The sequence below is a fragment of the Salvelinus namaycush genome, chromosome 23, assembly GCF_016432855.1.
Source record: "Salvelinus namaycush isolate Seneca chromosome 23, SaNama_1.0, whole genome shotgun sequence".
Classification (NCBI taxonomy): Eukaryota; Metazoa; Chordata; class Actinopteri; order Salmoniformes; family Salmonidae; genus Salvelinus; species Salvelinus namaycush.
Window position 1 is genome coordinate 8,592,149 of NC_052329.1, and position 25,190 is coordinate 8,617,338.

The window sequence follows — 25,190 nt, forward strand, 5'->3', positions numbered from 1 at the left end:
TACAGCAACGTTCTGCTAGGAGCTGAGGATGTTACAGCAACGTTCTGCTAGGAGCTGAGGATGTTACAGCAACGTTCTGCTAGGAGCTGAGGATGTTACAGCAACGTTCTGCTAGGAGCTGAGGATGTTACAGCAACGTTTTGCTAGGAGCTGAGGATGTTACAGCAACGTTCTGCTAGGAGCTGAGGATGTTACTGCAACGTTCTGCTAGGAGCTGAGGATGTTACTGCAACGTTCTGCTAGGAGCTGTGGATGTTACTGCAACGTTCTGCTAGGAGCTGAGGATGTTACAGCAACGTTCTGCTAGGAGCTGAGGATGTTACTGCAACGTTCTGCTAGGAGCTGAGGATGTTACAGCAACGTTCTGCTAGGAGCTGAGGATGTTACAGCAACGTTCTGCTAGGAGTTGAGGATGTTACAGCAACGTTCTGCTAGGAGCTGAGGATGTTACAGCAACGCTCTGCTAGGAGCTGAGGATGTTACAGCAACGTTCTGCTAGGAGCTGAGGATGTTACTGCAACGTTCTGCTAGGAGCTGAGGATGTTACAGCAACGTTCTGCTAGGAGCTGAGGATGTTACAGCAACGTTCTGCTAGGAGCTGAGGATGTTACAGCAACGTTCTGCTAGGAGCTGAGGATGTTACAGCAACGTTCTGCTAGGAGCTGAGGATGTTACTGCAACGTTCTGCTAGGAGCTGAGGATGTTACAGCAACGTTCTGCTAGGAGCTGAGGATGTTACTGCAACGTTCTGCTAGGAGCTGAGGATGTTACAGCAACGTTCTGCTAGGAGCTGAGGATGTTACAGCAACGTTCTGCTAGGAGCTGAGGATGTTACAGCAACGTTCTGCTAGGAGCTGAGGATGTTACAGCAACGTTCTGCTAGGAGCTGAGGATGTTACAGCGATGTTCTGCTAGGAGCTGAGGATGTTACAGCAATGTTCTGCTAGGAGCTGAGGATGTTACTGCAACGTTCTGCTAGGAGCTGAGGATGTTACAGCAACGTTCTGCTAGGAGCTGAGGATGTTACAGCAACGTTCTGCTAGGAGCTGAGGATGTTACAGCAACGTTCTGCTAGGAGCTGAGGATGTTACAGCAACGTTCTGCTAGGAGCTGAGGATGTTACAGCAACGTTCTGCTAGGAGCTGAGGATGTTACAGCAACGTTCTGCTAGGAGCTGAGGATGTTACAGCAACGTTCTGCTAGGAGCTGAGGATGTTACAGCAACGTTCTGCTAGGAGCTGAGGATGTTACAGCAACGTTCTGCTAGGAGCTGAGGATGTTACAGCAACGTTCTGCTAGGAGCTGAGGATGTTACTGCAACGTTCTGCTAGGAGCTGAGGATGTTACAGCAACGTTCTGCTAGGAGCTGAGGATGTTACTGCAACGTTCTGCTAGGAGCTGAGGATGTTACAGCGACGTTCTGCTAGGAGCTGAGGATGTTACAGCAACGTTCTGCTAGGAGCTGAGGATGTTACAGCGACGTTCTGCTAGGAGCTGAGGATGTTACAGCAACGTTCTGCTAGGAGCTGAGGATGTTACAGCAACGTTCTGCTAGGAGCTGAGGATGTTACTGCAACGTTCTGCTAGGAGCTGAGGATGTTACAGCAACGTTCTGCTAGGAGCTGAGGATGTTACAGCAACGTTCTGCTAGGAGCTGAGGATGTTACAGCAACGTTCTGCTAGGAGCTGAGGATGTTACAGCAACGTTCTGCTAGGAGCTGAGGATGTTACAGCGACGTTCTGCTAGGAGCTGAGGATGTTACAGCAATGTTCTGCTAGGAGCTGAGGATGTTACTGCAACGTTCTGCTAGGAGCTGAGGATGTTACAGCAACGTTCTGCTAGGAGCTGAGGATGTTACAGCAACGTTCTGCTAGGAGCTGAGGATGTTACAGCAACGTTCTGCTAGGAGCTGAGGATGTTACTGCAACGTTCTGCTAGGAGCTGAGGATGTTACAGCAACGTTCTGCTAGGAGCTGAGGATGTTACAGCAACGTTCTGCTAGGAGCTGAGGATGTTACAGCAACGTTCTGCTAGGAGCTGAGGATGTTACAGAAACCTTTTGGTATGAGCTCTCTTCCTCTCTCTCTCTCTCTGATACAATTAAATAAAGTTTTACCATGTCAAACACACACACAGACAGACACATAGCCCTGGTTTAGAGCTACTGGATGACCTTAATAACTGCATTATTCTGTTGCATGGTGTTTCTGAAAGATGTTGTTGAGATCCTTGGGACCATACTGCCAATCTACTGCTTAGACACAAGGTTTATACCTTTGGTCTAAAATGACTAGCTGCTAGCTTTTCTCATAGGCCAACCTGGCACAATTAGACACTATGGTGAGGATGACCAGCTGAGCACATATATCCGATAACAGAATAACGAATCAACCTATCAGAGACTTTACACAGTAGAGCCACCAGACAATCGCATTGTTAAACAGGTCAACATGGCCACTAGAGGGAGATTCTAAATCCTCCAACTTCCAAGGTGTATTTTGTTACCCATGCCTTGGTCTAAAGTGCAGTGTGACAAAATATATTGCCTGATGATAGGCTGTTGAAGTTACACAACATTCAAAAGGCACGTTTTTGCATATATGACCAAAATCAAAACATGTTGCTTACTGTTTCACACACATCTATGTGCTTTTACAGAACAAAAAACATGTAGGAAGATTATGTGTTTATATTCGTGTAGAAAAAAAGGTCAGACAACAGTGGTCTTCTCAAATAGCTGTTTTTCATCTCTACTACAGTACTACTACTACTACTACTACTACTACAGTACTACTACTACTACTACTACTACAGTACTACTACTACTACTATCACAACTTGGTAGTGCAGTCCACTACGACAGTCAGCCAAAGTTCGAGGGACGGCTTTGAGTTTAAACCTCACTTGCTCTACTTAAAGGTTTTGAAGGAAATAACTCTCCACTGCTGGTCCTCAAGTCATATGTTGGCCTACGTTTAGGTGTACACATCCATGTAAAATGTCCTATTTCATGACTATCAGGCTCTGCCATGTCAGTGTTTGTCTACAAGGCTGAAGAAAGAATTATTCAATCATAAATCATTCTTCATTGTCATTTTCAAGGTATTGCCTGCACTTCCCGTCTTAACACACTAAAACAACACATTTCATTTGATATTTTAAAGTGGGAAATAAACATCTCGAGGGGGATTCAAAACTATATCGCAAGTTGTAGCAATTTGTCGGGAACACAGCATACTATTTGTTTAGTCATATTGCCAGTCACATTACCAGTCACATTACCAGTCACAATGCCAGTCACATTGCCACTCTTGATCTAGGTCATTTGATTATCAGAACGTGCCGGTGGACTTCTGGTAACGATGCATTTGTGAAAAAGTGTTGGATGACGTCCAACTATGTCTACATCAACGAGCCAGTTGAGAGCTTTAAGTTCCTTGGCGTCCACATCACTAAGGACTTGGTCCACACACACCAACAGAGTCATGAAGAGGGCACGAAAGCCCTTATTCCCCCTCAGGAGGCTGAACAGATTTGTCATGGGCCCTCAGATCCTCAAAAAATGATTCAGCTGCAAAATCAAGAGCATCTTGACTGGGATCATCACTGCTTTATATGCCAAAGCGCTACAGAGGATGGTGCAGACACCCCAGTACATCACTGGGGCTGAGCTCCCTGCCATCCAGGACCTCTATATATTATATTATATTGCCAAAGACTCCAGCCACCCAAGCCATAGACTGCTCACTCTGTTACCGTCCTGCAAATGGCACCGGAGCATCGACTCTCAGACCAACTGGCTCCGAGACAGCTTTTACCCCCAATCCATAAGACTGCTAATTAGAGGATTAAATGGTTACCTAGACTATCTGCACTGACCCTATCTTGTGCTGACACTATGCACACTCACAATACTATATAAGTATTGTATTTAGAAAAAAAGTATTTAGACCCCTTGACTTTTTCCACATTTTGTTACGATACAGCCTTTTTCTAAAATGTATTAATTGTTGTTGGTTTTTTTCTTCATTAATCTACACACAAGACCCCGTAATGACACAGCGAAAACAGGTTTTTAGAAATGTTGGCAAATTCATTAAAGTTTTTTTTTTACTTTCTAAATGCACTGCATATTTACATCTACTTGGTTTAGTTACTATTTCACTAAGCTTTCACACGTACTGAACATTCCAAGACAACAGTTTAGTCAAATAAAATAGATTTAATAAATAATGAAGTACCTTACTGTTTTCAAAATTGACACAAGAAACAAAATAGCTTCTTAGCAAAGAGCAATTTCTCAAGCAATAATTCTCTAGGACCGTCTGGGAGTGGTTTGAGTGAGGAGGGAAAAACGGAACATTTGCTGTTATTGGCAGAGAGGTTTGGAACTCTCTTTCTTATTGGTCTATTAACTAATTTACCGCATGGTGATGTCACCATGGAAGGCCAAAACTCCCTCACACCAAAACAGGCAGAAATTTCAGCCAGCCTTTTTCAAACAGCTCTTACACTATTTATTTAATTAGGCAAGTCAGTTAAGAACAAATTCTTATTTACAATGACGGCCTACCCCGGCCAAGCCCTAACCCGGATGACGCTGGGCCAATTGTGCACCGCCCTATGGGGCTGTTAAAGGGAATCATTTTCACAATTGAACAGTACTATTCCAACCTCAAAGTGTGGAAATATATACAGAATACAGGAAAATCACATTTAAGCTTTGAAATAGTGAGATACTACAAGCACTCTAAATGTTGTTGAGAGGAAGAGAGAGTGTAACGGCTTTCCTCTTCCTCTTCATCCGAAGAGGAGGAGCATGGATTGAACCAAGACGCAGCGTTGTGATAAGACATGATATTTAATAAACAAAACAGAAAACACGACGAACACTTGAATAATTACAAAACAATAAAACGATGTAGACAGACCTGGACGACGAACTTACATGAAACACGAAGAACGCATGAACAGGAAAAATGACTACATAAAACGAACAAACAAACAAAACCGAAAACAGTCCCGTGTGGCGTAACATACACAGACACTGACACAGGAGACAACCACCCACAACAATCAATGTGAAAACACCTACCTTAATATGGCTCTCAATCAGAGGAAATGAAAACCACCTGCCTCTAATTGAGAGCCATATCAGGTCACCCTTTAACCAACATAGAAACACATAACATAGACTACCCACCCAAACTCACACCCTGACCGTCAAACACATACAAAATAACAGAAAACCGGTCAGGAACGTGACATAACCCCCCCCCCTCAAGGTGCGTACTCCGAACGCACCACCAAAAGTCTAGGGGAGGGTCTGGGTGGGCGTCTGACCACGGTGGTGGCTCAGGCTCTGGGCGAGGTCCCCACCCCACCATAGTCAATCCCAGCTTACGTCTCCCCCTTAGAATGACCACCCTCATCTTACACCCACTTAATTTAACTGGTAACTTTAAGATAAGGGGCAGCACCGGGACAAGGGGCAGCACCGGGATAAGGTAGCTCAGGACAGAGATATAGCTCAGGACAGAGAGGTAGGTCAGGATAGAGAGGTAGCTCAGGATAGAGGGGCAACTCCGGACTGAAGGGCAGCTCCGGACAGAGAGACAGCTCTGGACTGAGGGGCAGTTCTGGATAAATGACCGCTCTGGGCGCTCATGGCTAGCTGACGGCTCTGGACGCTCATGGCTAGCTGACGGCTCTGGACGCTCATGGCTGGCTGACGGCTCTGGACGCTCATGGCTGGCTGACGGCTCTGGACGCTCATGGCTCGCTGACGGCTCTGGCTGCTCATGGCTCGCTGACGGCTCTGGCTGCTCATGGCTCGCTGACGGCTCTGGCAGATCCTGGCTCGCTGACGGCTCTGGCTGCTCATGGCTCGCTGGCGGCTCTGGCAGATCCTGTCTGGTTGGCGGCTCTGGCAGATCCTGTCTGGTTGGCGGCTCTGGCAGATCCTGACTGATGAATGGCTCTAGCGGCTCCTGACTGACGAACGGCTCTGACGGCTCGGGACAGACGGGCGGCTCTAATGGCTCGGGACAGACGGATGGCTCAGACGGCACTGGGCAGACGGATGGCTCAGACGGCACTGGGCAGACGGATGGCTCAGACGGCGCTGGGGAGACGGATGGCTCAGATGGCGCTGGGGAGACGGATGGCTCAGATGGCGCTGGGGAGACGGATGGCTCAGACGGCGCTGGGGAGACTACAGACTCTAGCCGACTGAGGTGCACTGTAGGCCTGGTGCGTGGTGCCGGAACTGGAGGCACCGGACTGGAGACACGCACTTCAAGGCTAGTGCGGGGAGCAGGGACAGGGCACACTGACCTCTCGAAGCGCACTATAGGCCTGGTGCGTGGTACCGGCACTGGTGGCACCGGGCTGAGTGCACGCACATCAGGACGAGTACGGGGAGAAGGAACAGTGCGTACAGGGCTCTGGAGACGCACAGGTGGCTTAGTGCGTGGTGCCGGAACTGGAGGCACTGGGCTGGAGACACGCACCATAGGGAGAGTGCGTGGAGGAGGAACAGGGCTCTGGAGACGCACAGGAAGCCTGGTGCGTGGTGTAGGCACTGGTGGTACTGGGCTGGGGCGGGGAGGTGGCGCCGGAAATACCGGACCGTGCAGGCGTACTGGCTCCCTTGAGCATTGAGCCTGCCCAACCTTACCTGGCTGAATGCTCCCCGTCGCCCGACCAGTGCGGGGAGGTGGAATAACCCGCACCGGGCTATGTAGGCGAACCGGGGACACCATGCGTAAGGCTGGTGCCATGTAAGCCGGCCCGAGGAGACGTACTGGTGGCCAGATATGTAGGGCCGGCTTCATGACATCCGGCTCAACGCTCAATCTAGCCCTACCAGTGCGGGGAGGTGGAATAACCCGCACCGGGCTATGCACACGTACAGGAGACACCGTGCGCTCTACTGCGTAACACGGTGTCTGCCCGTACTCCCGCTCTCCACGGTTAGCCTGAGAAGTGGGCGCAGGTCTCCTACCTGCCCTTGGCCCACTACCTCTTAGCCCCCCCCCCCCAAGAAATTTTTGGGGTTTCTTCATGGGCTTCCGTGCTAGCCGCGTACCTTCATAACTCCGGTCTTGAGCTTGATTCTCCGGCTTCCAGCCACGTCTCCTTGCTGCCTCCTCATACCACCGCTCCTGGGCTCTCGCTGCTTCCATCTCCTCACGAGCGCGGCGATATTCCCCAATATGAGCCCAGTGTCCTTTTCCCTCCAATACTTCTTCCCATGTCCAGGATTCCTGTTTCCTAGGCCACTGCTCGAACTCACGCTGCTTGGTTCTGGTTCGGTGGGTGGTTCTGTAACGGCTTTCCTCTTCCTCTTCATCCGAAGAGGAGGAGCATGGATTGAACCAAGACGCAGCGTTGTGATAAGACATGATATTTAATAAACAAAACAGAAAACACGACGAACACTTGAATAATTACAAAACAATAAAACGATGTAGACAGACCTGGACGACGAACTTACATGAAACACGAAGAACGCATGAACAGGAAAAATGACTACATAAAACGAACGAACAAACAAAACCGAAAACAGTCCCGTGTGGCGTAACATACACAGACACTGACACAGGAGACAACCACCCACAACAATCAATGTGAAAACACCTACCTTAATATGGCTCTCAATCAGAGGAAATGAAAACCACCTGCCTCTAATTGAGAGCCATATCAGGTCACCCTTTAACCAACATAGAAACACATAACATAGACTACGCACCCAAACTCACGCCCTGACCGTCAAACACATACAAAATAACAGAAAACCGGTCAGGAACGTGACAGAGAGAGAGAGCTAAAGAGAGAGAGAGCTAGAGAGAGAGTACAGTTTAAACTCTGTCCTGGATAGGTGGAATGTATATATGATGTATATATAATCCCATCAGATAATGAAAGTTTAGCAGTGGTTGTATTCCTCAGGAGGCTTACACGGATTGAGGAGAGGGTGGATGACGAACATACAGGCTTAATGATTTCAGTTTTTAACACTTTGCCAGGGATTTGGAGTACATAAATCTGCAGACTGGGCAGAAAACACTTTGACTTAATTACTAACCAAGGGAGAGGATTCCTAATGTGTATCTGTGCATGTGTGTGTGTGTGTGCGTGCGTGCATGTGTGTGTTTGAGTAAGTGAAGGTGTTTTTTAAGCAAAGGTTGGGTGTGTGTGGGTAGGCACAGAGCAACCATCCAAAGCCAGAAGAGGACCCGTCTCACCAGTATTTATTTGGGTTCTCTCTCGCTCACACTGAGTAAAGGCAGTTGAGTTCCCTTTAATTTACATATTTGTCGATAGTCTCCATCTCCCTGTCGTAGTATGTATTTGTCTGTGCATGTGTGTGTGTGTGTGTGTGTGTGTGTGTGTGTGTGTCTGTGTGTCTGTGTCTGTCTGTCTGTCTGTCTGTCTGTCTGTCTGTCTGTCTGTCTGTCTGTCTGTCTGTCTGTCTGTCTGTCTGTCTGTCTGTCTGTCTGTGTGTGTGTGTGTGTGTGTGTGTGTGTGTGTGTGTGTGTCTGTGTGTCTGTGTCTGTCTGTCTGTCTGTCTGTCTGTCTGTCTGTCTGTCTGTCTGTCTGTCTGTCTGTCTGTCTGTCTGTCTGTCTGTCTGTCTGTCTGTCTGTCTGTCTGTCTGTCTGTCTGTGTGTGTGTGTGTGTGTGTGTGTGTGTGTGTGTGTGTGTCTGTGTGTCTGTGTCTGTCTGTCTGTCTGTCTGTCTGTCTGTCTGTCTGTCTGTCTGTCTGTCTGTCTGTCTGTCTGTCTGTCTGTCTGTCTGTCTGTCTGTCTGTCTGTCTGTCTGTCTGTCTGTCTGTCTGTCTGTCTGTCTGTGTGTGTGTGTGTGTGTGTGTGTGTGTGTGTGTGTGTGTGTGTGTGTGTGTGTGTGTGTGTGTGTGTGTGTGTGTGTCCGTGATTTGAGGCATTCAACTGAGATGTGTGTGAATTGATAATTTCTTTCCCCCTCTATCTTGGAAAACAGTTTTGTGGAGATTTGAGATGCTGGATATTTACAATATGTGACTCAGAGCTACAGAATGGTATATCATACACTGAATTTGAGGAAACATTGGGAAAGTAATTCTGTTTTGAAAGTTGATCAGCATGTAAATTCACTTTTGAGAAAACCGTCTTTCAATGTTTTGATACTACTATTGGAGAGCCCTTCTTTGTCTGCACCCATTCAGCATTGTTCACACCCTCTTAAGCCTTAGCCCCACCCATCTCATTAAGGGTTGATCCAACCGTTCTGTACTAACTTGCCTGCTACTTCCAGACATCTAATAGAGAGAGAACAGCTCACTGAACATTACTCTACCTGTGGTTTCGCATTCAGAGCGCACACTGGACTCTCTGTCCAATAAGTAGGGTTGTTCTTAAAGCTCTGACCCCACAGCTACAGTCAAGCACCCAAGCTAACTGGATAACGTTGGCTAGCTACTTCCAGACACATAATGAGAGAACACCCCACTCTGACCATTTTACTCCCCCTAGCAGAGCTGGTTGTTTTCATGTTATCCAGAGCGTTGGTGACTGTTTGAATTGCGCTTTGTTGCCGACCTTTACTGACACCGGACATATTCAGCAGGTGTTGCGCTTCAAAAATGCATCAGTTATTCTGCACTCTGGCACACTAAGACGGGAGTCTTTTGTTAAGACATGTAGCTAGCTAGCTAAACAATGGACCATAATCAATCATGACGTTACTACCCTGCATGAATCTGCATTTAGCTAACCAACCAATTTCTATGGCTATAACTAGTCAAGCAAATGTGTCTGAGATACAAAGAATAAGATCATACACATAACGTTAGCTAGCTAACAGTACACTTGAAATTAAACCACTTCCTGTCAAATTAGAAACGTGTCTGGTGCCATGCATGGTTGCCTTAGATTGACGATGTAATCCAGACTGGTGTTTTCCTCATCTTCTTAGCTATCATACTCGATTTCCACTATTTCAAAACTCGGTCCTCCAGAAAGTGGAGAGCATACACATAACGTTAGCTAGCCAGCCAGCCAGCTAACATTAACTAGCTAACAGTACACTTTAATTTGACATTAGGTTAATGCAGTTTTACTACGCAATACATTTTTTCTTAAAAGCCGCATTCGAAATGATTACCAAAACATACTGACCAGCTCCAATAGACAGACGCATGCTATATGGTAGACCAATCCAAACTCATCTCTCGGCATGTCCAGCCCACTCATTATCTCAGCCAATCATGGCTCGCCGGAAGGTTGCTCACTTTTTCTGTGGCTAATCCAACTAGGCTTGTAATTTAACAATTTTATTCATATTTACAGATGGCATACAAGTGTGATATGAAGACACATGAAAGCTCACATGTTCGAGAAGGCATTTATGCCCAAAAAACACTTTATTTTTAATTTTTTTATTGACGTTCAAGCAGCTCTCCTGTGAAGTCGTGACTTGCGACATCCGCCTAGTTTCCTGAATCTGGTCACATGTAATATAACAGCAGCAAAGAGAGAGTGAAAGATAGACACAAAGAGAAAAAGAAAGAGAGAGAGAGAGAGAGAGAGAGACAGAGAGAGAGAGGGGGAGAGAGAAAGGGAAACGGGGTAGAAACCGGGCCATTCTCCAGAGGCCGAGAGAGGTAGAGGGGTTGTATTATAATCAGGGGAAGGCAGGCCTAAACCCCAGGTGGTTCTTAGCCTTCAGAGAGCACCATACCTGAAATACCTCAGCAATTAGAAGCTGTGGAGGTGGACAACACACACACACAAACCCACACACACGCACACTTCAAACAGTGACTGGCAAAGCAGATAAAAACACATAGAAAGCACCTCTGTCTCTATCTCACTCTCTCAATTCAATTTCAATTCAATAGACTTTATTGAAATGGCAAGTTAAATTACATTACATTGTCAAAGTATACATATAACAAAAGTGATGGGACCAACAGCAATAATAATAGTAGTAGTGGAAATGTGATTACCATTAACAGCAACTACAACAACAATATTAAGGAGAATAACAATACAATAAAGCAATAGTAGTAGACCAGTCTCATCCTGACTGAGAAGACACATGACCTGGTATGAAAGCCTAAAGAAAACTAGATGGGAAATATTTTTGACATTACATTGCACTTTTCACTGGCTGTCCCTCAGATTCTGGAAGGAGGACATATATGTGCCTCACCGGCTCAAACAGGTCTTATGTAGCAAAATTTGAAATTGTGTTTTGTACATTGGATAAAAGTAGAGACTCAGAGCTAGAAAATGGTATATCATACACTACATTTGAGGAACAATGGGAAAGTAATTATGCTTTGAAAGTTGATAAACTTGTAAAATCACTTTTGAGAAAATGGCCTTTGAATGTTTTGGTACTACTATTGGAGAGCCCTTCTTTGTCTACACTCATTCAGCATCATTCAAACCCACTTAAGCTTTAGCCCCACCCATCTCTTTAAGGGTTGATCCGAGCGTTCTGTGCCAACAACAGCAGTCAAGGACCAAAGCTAACTTACTAGCTACTTCCAGACACAAATGAGAGAACGGCTCACTGAATATTACTCGCCCTAGCAGAGCTGGTTAGGCTGTTATGTTGTTATGCTGAACACTCTCGGAGCACACTGGGTACTCTGGCTGATCAGTAGGGTTGATCTGAACGTTCTGACCTCACAACGGCAGTATAGCCTCAAGCTAACTGGCTAACATTGGATAGCTCGCTAGCTACTTCCAAACACAAATGAGAGAACACCTCACTCTGACCATTTTACTCGCCCTAGCAGAGCTGGTTAGGCTGTTTTCATGTTATCTAGAGTGTTGGTGACTGTAACTGTGCTGCTGGCAACAATTTAATTACACTTTTTTGCCGACGTTTTACGAACGCACCCTAAATGGTTACTTACATAGTGGAGTCTTTTGTTAATAAGACATGTAGCTAACTAGCTAGGTTAACAATGAACCATAATCCCAACTCATGACATTGCTACCCTGCATGAATCTGCAGGTAACTAACCAACCAGGTTCATTGTTAGCTAGCTAACATCAGGCTATAACTAGCCAAGTAAATGGCTCTGAGATCTCAATAATAAGATCATACACGTAACGTTAGCTAGCGAGCCAGACAGCTAACGTTAGCTAACTATCTTACTACACTTTAACTTGAAATGAAAACGACTGTCAAAAATTTGAAACGTGTAATATATGAAAACATAGCTAGCTAGACTATCTTACCGTATACATCATGGTTGGAAGCTTCTCCCTGTCACGGATGCCATGGTTGCCCTTAGTTTGAAGATGTAATTGATTTCCATAGGTATCATACTCTAATTCCACTGATTTCAAAACTCGGTCCCTCCAGAAAGTGGACAGCAACACGTATGCAGTTCTACTTAGCAATATATACATGTTCCAGAAGGCATTTCTGCCCCCAAAATTATTATAATAATTTTTTTAAAGATTACATTCAAACGGCTCTCGTGTGAAGTAATGACCCGCGACATATGCCGAGTTTCCTGAAACGGGTCACATTTTGGCTTTTCACCCAATAAATATGAGATTTTTTCTTCATCTTTTATAGTTTCAAATACTGTACTGAATGTTAATTCTCTCTCTCTCTCTCCTGCTTAGTCCTCACTTGTCTGTACTCAGTGGTCCTGTTAGAGTAATGAGGCAAGGCTAATGCTCTATGTCATCCACACACACACACACACCACACACACACACACATCCACACACACACATCCACACACACACACACACACATACACACACATACACACACACACACACACACACACACACACACACACACACACACACACACACACACACACACACACACACACACACACACACACACACACACACACACACACACTTGTATGCTCAGAACACCCACACACGCATATACACCCGGGACACATATGCATGTAAGCACAGCACACACACAAATACACACACACACTAATTTGCTTTTTATACCAAAGGACTCTCTGCATCTCAGAAAATGGTAATCTTGTAGCGGTATTAACTTCTTGCGACTACAGGGGGTGCTGTTCCGAATTAGCATTTTGTCGTCTCCAAATTAAACTGCCTAGTACTCAATTCTTGCTCGTACAATATGCATATTATTAATTCTATTGGAAAGAAAACACTTTCTAGTTTCATACAAAGTTGGAATGATGTCTGTGGGTGACCCAGAACTCTTTCTACAGCGAAATCCATGACAGACAGTGAAAGGTCTGAGAGCGAAGCTCTGGTTTCAGATCAGTTTTTAAGGTCTCTGTCTATCCTATGGAACGACACGAACTGCACCCGCCTTCCCCTGGATGTCAGTAACCAATGAGAAGTGGAATGGGCCTTCTCCGTAGCTCTCAGAGGTTATAAAAGACCAAGGAGTGAGAGTAGCCCCCCTTTCGACGCTCGCCCTTACGCAGGAAGGGACCTCCGGACGCCATTTTCACAGGCTCGGTTATCAACTTGAAATGTATCCGTCTGTAATTTAATTCGATATAGGACTTAGAAACATCATAAGGTAGTTAATTTAAACCGTTTTATAGGAAATTATATCCGTTTAGTGCGATTTTGAGGAATTTCTTTGTTGTGCACTCTGAAACTTTGGACACGTTTTGGGGTCCCGTTCGATCGTTAGTGGATATTTCGAAGGACAGAGGACATCTATCGACCAAAAGACGTTTATAACATAGAAAGGATACATTGCCCAAGAATATGATGGAAGAACAGCTCATAGTAAGCAATATTTAATATGATAAATTGTTGTTCTGTCGAAATATTTTAAACGCATATTTCGCCATTTTGTTTGGTGTAGCTTCACTTGGCGAACCCTGTATTGAAAAGTAAGGATAATTTTACAAATGTAAATCAGCGGTTGCATTAAGAACTAATTTGTCTTTCGATTCCTGTCAACCCTGTATTTTTTAGTCAAGTATATGATTAGCTTTCAATTAAACTAGATCACTCTGATAGATGACGTCAGACATATTGAGGCTTGATTTCCTAGTATTTTTATTGTGTAACCACGGTTTTGTATGGCTAAATATGCACCTTTTCGAACAAACTGTATATGTATGTTGTAAAATGATGTTACAGGAGTGTCATCGGAAGAATTCTGAGAAGGTTAGTGAAAAAATTAATATCTTTTGGCGATGTTGACGTTATAGCGCTCTTTGGCTGGAATCGATGCTCTGGTAACGTTTGCACATGTAGTATGCTAACTTATCGATTTATTGTGTTTTCGCTGAAAAACGCTTAGAAAATCTGAAATATGGTCTGAAATCACAAGAACTGGGTCTTTCCATTGCTATGCTTTGTCTATTTTTATGAAATGTTTTATGATGAGTAAATTGGTCATACACGTTGCTCTATCTAGTAATTCTAGTCGATTTGTGATGGTCGGTGCAATTGTAAACTGTGATTTCTACCTGAAATATGCACTTTTTTCTAACAAAAACTATCCTATACCATGAATATGTTATCAGACTGTCATCTGATGGTTTTTTTTATAGGTTATTGGCTATCAATATCTTAGTTGAGCCGAATTGGTGATAGCACCTGAAGGAGTAAGAAACTGATGGAGTTAGAATAGTGGTGTATTTTGCTAACGTGTTTAGCTAATAGATTTACATATTTTGTCTTCCCTGTAAAACATTTTAAAAATCTGAAATGGTGGCTTTATTCACAAGATCTGTATCTTTCATCTGGTGTCTTGGACTTGTGATTTAATGATATTTAGATGCTACTATCTACTTGTGAAGCTATGCTAGCTATGCTAATCAGTGTGTGGGGGGTGGGGGGTGATCCCGGATACGGGGTTGAGGTTCGGTAAAGGTTAATTAGAGAAAGGTAAAGAAGATTTTGTTCGGGCGCCAGGCAGGTATTAACCCTGCCGAAAGGAAAATAGTAGAACAGCGAGAGTACCACTACCAGACCCACACACATCAACAGAAGAGACTGCCTAGAGTGTAGCCTGTTGACCAGATAGCCAGCGGAGAGGAAAAAGAATACACACCCTATAGATCCCACATCACATCAGTCCTTCCACAATTCTTGGTAACCCCACCAAACATACCTCATATAACAATAATGGCAGAGCAAATAAACAGCAACTTCATACAATAATGAATGAACCCAGTCATCACACAGAGGATTTGCAATAGTTTGTATTTTCTTCCTGGGAAGGAGTGCAGAGGGTATGAATGTGTGGTGTTCATATACACACTAGTCCAGCTCCAATGAAACTTCAATGTACTTAGGAAATAGAGTCGGTTTCAGTGTAAAGCACTGGAACATAGCGTGAAGAGAAAGAGAGAAAGAGAACAAGAGAGGGCTTAGCTGTGGTCTTGAGGGTGCAGGTATCCGGTCTGACTGTCCGATGGTATGTTGGGTTGTAGTTGAACGCTTCGCAACAATGTTGCTACTAATCCATTTGATCCATAACCATCGCGGTCCCACATGAGAACAACCACGTCGTCGAGCGATCACACCGAGGATTGATCCAAAAAACTGTACAACCACATACGGTGAAGACAAACATCTCTTCTGAATGTGCTTGATGAACTAACAATGTAATACACATGTATTTAGAGGTGTAAACACAGGGCCAAGGGCAATACTTCTGATTCATTCCTTTCAACACACCCCCCAATATTGTTCTGTACCCAGTTAGAGGTTTCTGGGTAGGAGCACGCTGAAACGGGGCCTCTAGTCTGGTACCTCACCTTCTCTCTACCTACTCATTAAGGACTGAATCTTAACTTGGTGGCAGAAATTCTAACCAGAAGGAGAGAGACTGTAGATTCTTCAAACAACAACTTTATTATAAGATTTGCAAAAATGGAGCAATCAACAAATCATTCAAATAGTTCAGAGTTGAAAGCCCAACGAACAGAGTTGGCTCTCTCATTTTTTAGAAAGTACATCCTCTTATCTATTTGACAGTTAGCAGATGTGCAGAAACAGGGCCGGGGAACAGAGTTGTAAAAAGTAAATTAGCTCATTTGTGCATATCAAGATAGCTGATATCAGCACCATTCTCTGTTCTTCCCTGTAATTCCCACATAGCTAAATTCCTGCCGATTGTAAACATAGGAGGTCACATAATGTGGTCGCACCCAAACAGCTCACAAATCTGTACGCTCAGATGTATGACTAAGTCACACAAGGCAAGTGTGTATCTGTAAAAAATACTAGCGTATAACAATGGAAAATTCTTTAAGTAAGAATCTTAACTATCTACCTACTCATTAAAGCATCAGCTATCTGAGCAGCTTACCGATCGCTGCAGCTGTACACAGCCCATCTGTAAATAGCCCATCCAACTACCTACCTCATCCCCATATTGTTTTTATTTACTTTTTTTTGCTCTTTTGCACACCAGTATTTCTACTTGCGCATCATCATCATCTGCACATCTATCACGCCAGTGTTAATTTGCAAAATTGTAATTAATTCGCTACTATGGCTTATTTATTGCCTTACCTCCTTACGCACACATTGTATATAGATTTTTCTATTGTGTTATTGACTGTACTTTTGTTAATTCAACATGTAACTCTGTGTTGTTGTTTTTTTTTTTGCACTGCTTTGCTTTATCTTGGCCAGGATGCAGTTGTGAATAAGAAATTGTTCTCAACTGGCCTACCTGGTTAAAAAAAGGTGAAATAAATAAATGAAATAAAATTAAATAAAAAGGCTGAACCTTAAATCTCTAGCTGCTCATTAAGGGCTGAACATTAAATATCTAGCTATTCATTAAGGGCTGAATCTTATGTATCTAGCTATTCATTAAGGGCTGAATCTTAGGTATCTAGCTATTCATTAAGGGCTGAATCTTATGTATCTAGCTATTCATTAAGGGCTGAATCTTATGTATCTAGCTGCTCATTAGGGGCTGAATCTTATGTGTCTAGCTATTCATTAAGGGCTGAATCTTAGGTATCTAGCTATTCATTAAGGGCTGAATCTTATGTATCTAGCTATTCATTAAGGGCTGAATCTGGACCCTTTCTTTCTAAAATTATCTGCTGAAATTGTTGCCACCCCTATTACTAGCCTGTTCAACCTCTCTTTCGTGTCGTCTGAGATTCCCAAAGATTGGAAAGCAGCTGCGGTCATCCCCCTCTTCAAAGGGGGGGACACTCTTGACCCAAACTGCTACAGACCTATATCTATGCTACCCTGCCTTTCTAAGGTCTTCGATAGCCAAGTCAACAAACAGATTACCGACCATTTCGAATCCCACCATACCTTCTCCGCTATGCAAGCTGGTTTCAGAGCTGGTCATGGGTGCACCTCAGCCACGCTCAAGGTCCTAAACGATATCTTAACCGCCATCGATAAGAAACAATACTGTGCAGCCGTATTCATTGACCTGGCCAAGGCTTTCGACTCTGTCAATCACCACATCCTCATCGGCAGACTCGACAGCCTTGGTTTCTCAAATTATTGCCTCGCCTGGTTCACCAACTACTTCTCTGATAGAGTTCAGTGTGTCAAATCGGAGGGTCTGTTGTCCGGGCCTTTGGCAGTCTCTATGGGGGTGCCACAGGGTTCAATTCTTGGACCGACTCTCTTCTCTGTATACATCAATGATGTCGCTCTTGCTGCTGGTGAGTCTCTGATCCACCTCTACGCAGACGACACCATTCTGTATACTTCTGGGCCTTCTTTGGACACTGTGTTAACTACCCTCCAGGCGAGCTTCAATGCCATACAACTCTCCTTCCGTGGCCTCCAATTGCTCTCAAATACAAGTAAAACTAAATGCATGCTCTTCAACCGATCGCTGCCTGCACCTGCCCGCCTGTCCAACATCACTACTCTGGACGGCTCTGACTTAGAATATGTGGACAACTACAAATACCTAGGTGTCTGGTTAGACTGTAAACTCTCCTTGCAGACTCACATCAAACATCTCCAATCCAAAGTTAAATCTAGAATTGGCTTCCTATTCCGCAACAAAGCATCCTTCACTCATGCTGCCAAACATACCCTTGTAAAACTGACCATCCTACCAATCCTCGACTTCGGTGATGTAATTTACAAAATAGCCTCCAATACCCTACTCAATAAATTGGATGCAGTCTATCACAGTGCCATCCGTTTTGTCACCAAAGCCCCATATACTACCCACCACTGCGACCTGTACACTCTCGTTGGCTGGCCCTCGCTTCATACTCGTCGCCAAACCCACTGGCTCCAGGTCATCTACAAGACCCTGCTAGGTAGAGTCCCCCCTTATCTCAGCTCGCTGGTCACCATAGCAACACCCACCTGTAGCACGCGCTCCAGCAGGTATATCTCTCTGGTCACCCCCAAAACCAACTCTTCCTTTGGCCGCCTCTCCTTCCAGTTTTCTGCTGCCAATGACAGGAACGAACTACAAAAATCTCTGAAACTGGAAACACTTATCTCCCCCACTAGCTTTAAGCACCAGCTGTCAGAGCAGCTCATAGATTACTGCACCTGTACATAGCCCATCTATAATTTAGCCCAAACAACTACCTCTTTCCCTACTGTATTTATTTATTTATTTTGCTCCTTTGCACCCCATTATTTCTATCTCTACTTTGCACATTCTTCCACTGCAAATCTACCATTCCAGTGTTTTACTTGCTATATTGTATTTACTTCGTCACCATGGCCTTTTTTTTGCCTTCACCTCCCTTATCTCACCTCACTTGCTCACATTGTATATAGACGTATTCTTCTACTGTATTATTGACTGTATGTTTGTTTTACTCCATGTGTAACTCTCTGTTGTTGTATGTGTCGAACTGCTTTGCTTTATCTTGGCCAGGTCGCAATTGTAAATGAGAACGTGTTCTCAACTTGCCTACCTGGTTAAATAAAGGTGAAATATAAAAATAAAATAAAATCTTATGTATCTAGCTGCTCATTAAGGGCTGAATCTTATGTATCTAGCTATTCATTAAGGGCTGAATCTTAACTATCTAGCTATTCATTAATTGATTAATCCTAAACTCAGAAATGTATACATTAAATCTCATGTAAATCATGCACAAACGTCAATGAGAGTTTGCGCTGCACATATGAATCTCATATTAGGATTTGACCCGAAGACCAATTAGAAACGCTTTACAGGGTTAGGCCTCTGATCCAGAGAAAATATAGGAAGAACAGATGAGAGGAGGGGGAGAAGGGAGATGCATTGCATTCAATCACAGTCCACATGGTTCATTATATTCCTTGTCTCCTGTACAGAGTGATTAAGACAGTCTTGCAGCACAGTGAAGCAGCAGTGTGGCTGCCTGGTATTTAGTGCTGAATCCATTAGTAGCTGTAACATATTCAGATATGATCCAAGCTAAGTGGCCTGCTTCACCTTGCAGTAATGCCCTAATCACCACCTACTGAAACACAACCAGGTCAGACCTACTGGGAGAACACACACAAAGACTGCCAAGCATAGTGGTTTAGACACAAAAAAACATTTGTCATAAATATGTTATGTCTCTTAATGTGAGTAGTGTTAATTATTGAAAGTCTCAGTATAGTTTCTGTCTTTTGGGATCTGCAGAGGAGACTAGAACTTCTAAGGTGACACTGTGTGTGTGTGTGTGTGTGTGTGTGTGTGTGTGTGTGTGTGTGTGTGTGTGTGTGTGTGTGTGTGTGTGTGTGTGTGTGTGTGTGTGTGTGTGTGTGTGTGTGTGTGTGTGTGTGTGTGTGTGTGTGTGTGCCTGTGCGCGTGCGCGTGCACATGTGTTTGTTAGTGCTGAGCAATTTCTGAGGGAGTTATTGACCGACATCGGTTCAATTACTTGAATTCCAATCAGTTAGTTTTTTTGGTGAGCCAAATGCACCATTTCTCTAGAGTGAAATTTAATCATTCATGGGAGAAGTCAATAACTATTTGGGACACTGGGCTGAAGGTAGTTGTAGTTTTCATAAAGCAAATATTCAACCTATTTCAGCGCAGAAACGGGGTAATTAACTGCAACGACCATAATCCATTGCGCCTGTTCATTCCGGTTTGGACAGAGATGGATACACTTTTACACCTGCTACCTTAGGTTAGATACACACAGACAGCATGATAGAGGAATGTACACAACACAATGACTAAAGGGACAGAGACAGTTCCGGATAGTATGCAGCATTCTTAGGCAGGCTAGCTGAACACTAAAGACAGTACAGTATGGGGAGAACAGGGACGTCTGGCTCTTAGGCAGGCTAGCTGAACACTAAAGACAGTACAGTATGGGGAGAACAGAGAAGTCTGGCTCTTAGGCAGGCTAGCTGAACACTAAAGACAGTACAGTATGGGGAGAACAGGGACGTCTGGCTCTTAGGCAGGCTAGCTGAACACTAAAGACAGTACAGTATGGGGAGAACAGAGAAGTCTGGCTCTTAGGCAGGCTAGCTGAACACTAAAGACAGTACAGTATGGGGAGAACAGGGACAACTGGCTCTTAGGCAGGCTAGCTGAACACTAAAGACAGTACAGTATGGGGAGAACAGAGAAGTCTGGCTCTTAGGCAGGCTAGCTGAACACTAAAGACAGTACAGTATGGGGAGAACAGGGACGTCTGGCTCTTAGGCAGGCTAGCTGAACACTAAAGACAGTACAGTATGGGGAGAACAGGGACGTCTGGCTCTTAGGCAGGCTAGCTGAACACTAAAGACAGTACAGTATGGGGAGAACAGGGACATCTGGCTCTTAGGCAGGCTAGCTGAACACTAAAGACAGTACAGTATGGGGAGAACAGAGAAGTCTGGCTCTTAGGCAGGCTAGCTGAACACTAAAGACAGTACAGTATGGGGAGAACAGGGACGTCTGGCTCTTAGGCAGGCTAGCTGAACACTAAAGACAGTACAGTATGGGGAGAACAGGGACGTCTGGCTCTTAGGCAGGCTAGCTGAACACTAAAGACAGTACAGTATGGGGAGAACAGGGACGTCTGGCTCTTAGGCAGGCTAGCTGAACACTAAAGACAGTACAGTATGGGGAGAACAGGGACGTCTGGCTCTTAGGCAGGCTAGCTGAACACTAAAGACAGTACAGTATGTGGAGAACAGAGAAGTCTGGCTCTTAGGCAGGCTAGCTGAACACTAAAGACAGTACAGTATGGGGAGAACAGGGACGTCTGGCTCTTAGGCAGGCTAGCTGAACACTAAAGACAGTACAGTATGGGGAGAACAGAGAAGTCTGGCTCTTAGGCAGGCTAGCTGAACACTAAAGACAGTACAGTATGGGGAGAACAGGGACGTCTGGCTCTTAGGCAGGCTAGCTGAACACTAAAGACAGTACAGTATGGGGAGAACAGAGAAGTCTGGCTCTTAGGCAGGCTAGCTGAACACTAAAGACAGTACAGTATGGGGAGAACAGAGAAGTCTGGCTCTTAGGCAGGCTAGCTGAACACTAAAGACAGTACAGTATGGGGAGAACAGGGAAGTCTGGCTCTTAGGCAGGCTAGCTGAACACTAAAGACAGTACAGTATGGGGAGAACAGGGACGTCTGGCTCTTAGGCAGGCTAGCTGAACACTAAAGACAGTACAGTATGGGGAGAACAGAGAAGTCTGGCTCTTAGGCAGGCTAGCTGAACACTAAAGACAGTACAGTATGGGGAGAACAGAGAAGTCTGGCTCTTAGGCAGGCTAGCTGAACACTAAAGACAGTACAGTATGGGGAGAACAGGGACAACTGGCTCTTAGGCAGGCTAGCTGAACACTAAAGACAGTACAGTATGGGGAGAACAGAGAAGTCTGGCTCTTAGGCAGGCTAGCTGAACACTAAAGACAGTACAGTATGGGGAGAACAGGGACGTCTGGCTCTTAGGCAGGCTAGCTGAACACTAAAGACAGTACAGTATGGGGAGAACAGAGAAGTCTGGCTCTTAGGCAGGCTAGCTGAACACTAAAGACAGTACAGTATGGGGAGAACAGGGACGTCTGGCTCTTAGGCAGGCTAGCTGAACACTAAAGACAGTACAGTATGGGGAGAACAGGGAAGTCTGGCTCTTAGGCAGGCTAGCTGAACACTAAAGACAGTACAGTATGGGGAGAACAGGGACGTCTGGCTCTTAGGCAGGCTAGCTGAACACTAAAGACGGTACAGTATGGGGAGAACAGGGACGTCTGGCTCTTAGGCAGGCTAGCTGAACACTAAAGACAGTACAGTATGGGGAGAACAGGGACGTCTGGCTGTTTGGCTGCTACTGCCTGAGAAGAGCTGAGATGATGATTTTATTAAAGAATGAAAGATAATAAAGTCATCAAATAGAAACAAATGAATATGGTACACAAATAAATATTATCTTTTCATAGTAATTTCCTATTTTTCTATTGATGTCTACCCAATGTGGAAAAAGTCAAGCGGTCTGAATACTTTCAAAGGCACTGCACCTGGAGGTGACAGCATTCCCTCCCCCATATGCCCCCCAGACACAATTATGACAACATAAACAACAAAAATGGGTCACAACTCCTGCAGCTTTGTCGCACGCTGGGTACGTACATAGTCAAAGGTAGGCTTCAACTCCTACAGTAGGTACACCTGTAGCTCGTCTTTTGTCAGTAGTAATGCAGAGTACTTTATTCCTGACCTCTACATCTGCATGGCTTGCTGTTTGGGGTTTTAGGCTGGGTTTCTGTATAGCACGCTTTGACATCGGCAGACGTAAAAAGAGCTTTATAAATACATTTGATTCATTGATTGAACCTAGAGACTTTCAGAGCATTCAGTCAGCCCATTGACACCCCTATCAGATCACAGCAGAATCACAGTCTACTTGAACAGAGCAATACTCAATCATGAAGCATCAAAGACAAATTAACTGAATCATATTAAGAAATGCTTTCAGACAACTTCCTGGACAAAACGTTTCACTGTGATAGTGAAAGTGTAAACTTGTATGCAAAAACCAAAGACAGCAATTGAGAAACCTATCCAACCAAAATCATAAAGACACAGAAAACCTGAGCCTATGCCTTAACTATGGTGGAATCACTAAAACAATAAAGAAATACACTACGGAAGAAGAAGGAACAGAACGTCAGATATCAGCTCAGTGTAACTGAAGAATCCATAGAATCTAACTACTTCTGGGAAAATTGGAACACACTAAACAAACAACAACACAAAGTGTTATCTATCGATGGAGACGTGTGGATAAACCACTTCTCCAATCTTTTTGACTCCATAACAAGGAAAAAACAGCAAAAACATATACATGATCAAATACAAATCTTAGAATCAACTATTGAAGACCTTCCGAACCCACTGGATTCTCAAATTACATTTAATGAACTACAGGACAAAATACAAAAAAATACAAACTCATCCAACCCTAAAAGGCCTGTGGGGTTGATGGTATCCTAAATTAAATGATAAAATATACAGACCACAAACTCCAATTGGCTAAACTTAAACTCTTTAACATCATCTGACATCTTCCCCAATATTTGGAACCAAGGACTGTTCATCACAATCCATAGAAGTGGAAACAAATTTGGCCCCAATAACTACCGTGGGATATGCCTCAACAGCAACCTTGGAAAAAATCCTCTGCATTATCATTAACGGGAAAGTTGTACATTTCCTCATTGAAAACAATGCACTGAGCAAATGTCAAATTGGCATTTTACCAAATTACCATACGACAGACCACGTATTCACCCTGCACACTCTAATTGACAAACAAACCAAATCAAAAGGCAAAGTGTTCTCAAGCTTTGTTGAGTTTAAAAAAGCATTGGACTCAATTTGGAATGAGGGTCCGCTATAGAAATTAATAGAAAACGGTGTCGGGGAAAAACATACGACATGATAAAATCAATGTACACAGACAACAAGTGTGAGGTTAAAATAGTCTAAAAACAGACTTATTTAATTCAACAGGGCCATGGAGTGGGACTTCAGCCCCAACCTCTTCCACATATATGTCAGCGAATTGATGAGGGCACTAGTCTGCATCACCTGACCTCACCCTACTAGAATCTGAAGTCAAATTTCTACTGTTTGCTTATGATCTGGTACTTCTGTCACCAACCAAGGAGGGCGTACAGCAGCATCTAGATATTCTGCACAGATTCTGTCAGATGTAGGCCCTGACAGTAATAATTAGTAAGACAAAAATAATGGTGTTCCAAAAAAATGTCCAGTTGCAAGGACCACAAATACAAATACAAATACAAATCTAGACAAAGTAGCCTTGGAGCACACAAAAACAATACATACCTTGGCCTTAACGTCAACACCATAGGTAACTTCCACAAAGCTGTGAACAATCTGAGAGACAAGGCAAGAAGGGCATTCTACACAATCAAAAGGAACATAAAATTCGACATACCAATTAGGATCTGGCTAACAATACTTGAATCAGTTATAGAACCCATTGCCCATTATGGTTATGAGGGCCGGCTTCCGCTCACCAACCAAGAATTCACAAATCGGGACAAACACCAAATTGAGACTCTGCATGCAGAATTCTGCGAAAATATCCTCTGTGTACGATGTTAAATACCAAATAATGAATAAAAAGCAGAATTAGGCCGATATTCGCTAATTATCAAAACCCAGAAAAGAGCCATTCAATTCTACAACACCTAAAAGGAAGCGATTCCCAAACCTTCCAGAACAAAGCCATCCCCTACAGAGAGTGTAACCTGGAGAAGAGTCCCCTAAGCAAGCTGGTCTACAAACAGACCCCACAGAGCCCCAGGACAACAAAACAATTAGACCTAACCAAATCATGAGAAAACATTACATTGGAAAGAAATAACAAAGAAACTGAGCAAACTAGAATGCTGTTTGGAACTAAAATGAGAGTAAACAGTGGCAGAATACCTGACCACTGTGACTGACCCAAAATGAAGAAAAACGTTGACTATTTACAGACTCAGTGAACATAGCCTTGCTATTGAGAGAGGCCGCCGTAGGCAGACCTGGCTCTCAAGAGAAGACAGGCTATGTGCACACTGCCCACAAAATGAGGTGGAAACTGAGCTGCACTTCCTAACCTCCTGCCAAATGTATGACCATATTAGAGACACATATTTACCTCAGATTACATTAACCAACAAAGATTTTGAAAACAAATCCAATTTTGATAAACTCCCATATCTTTTGGGTGAAATACAACAGTGTGCCATAACAGCAGCAAAATGTGTGACCTGTGCCAAGCTAGAAAAGAGCAACCAGTG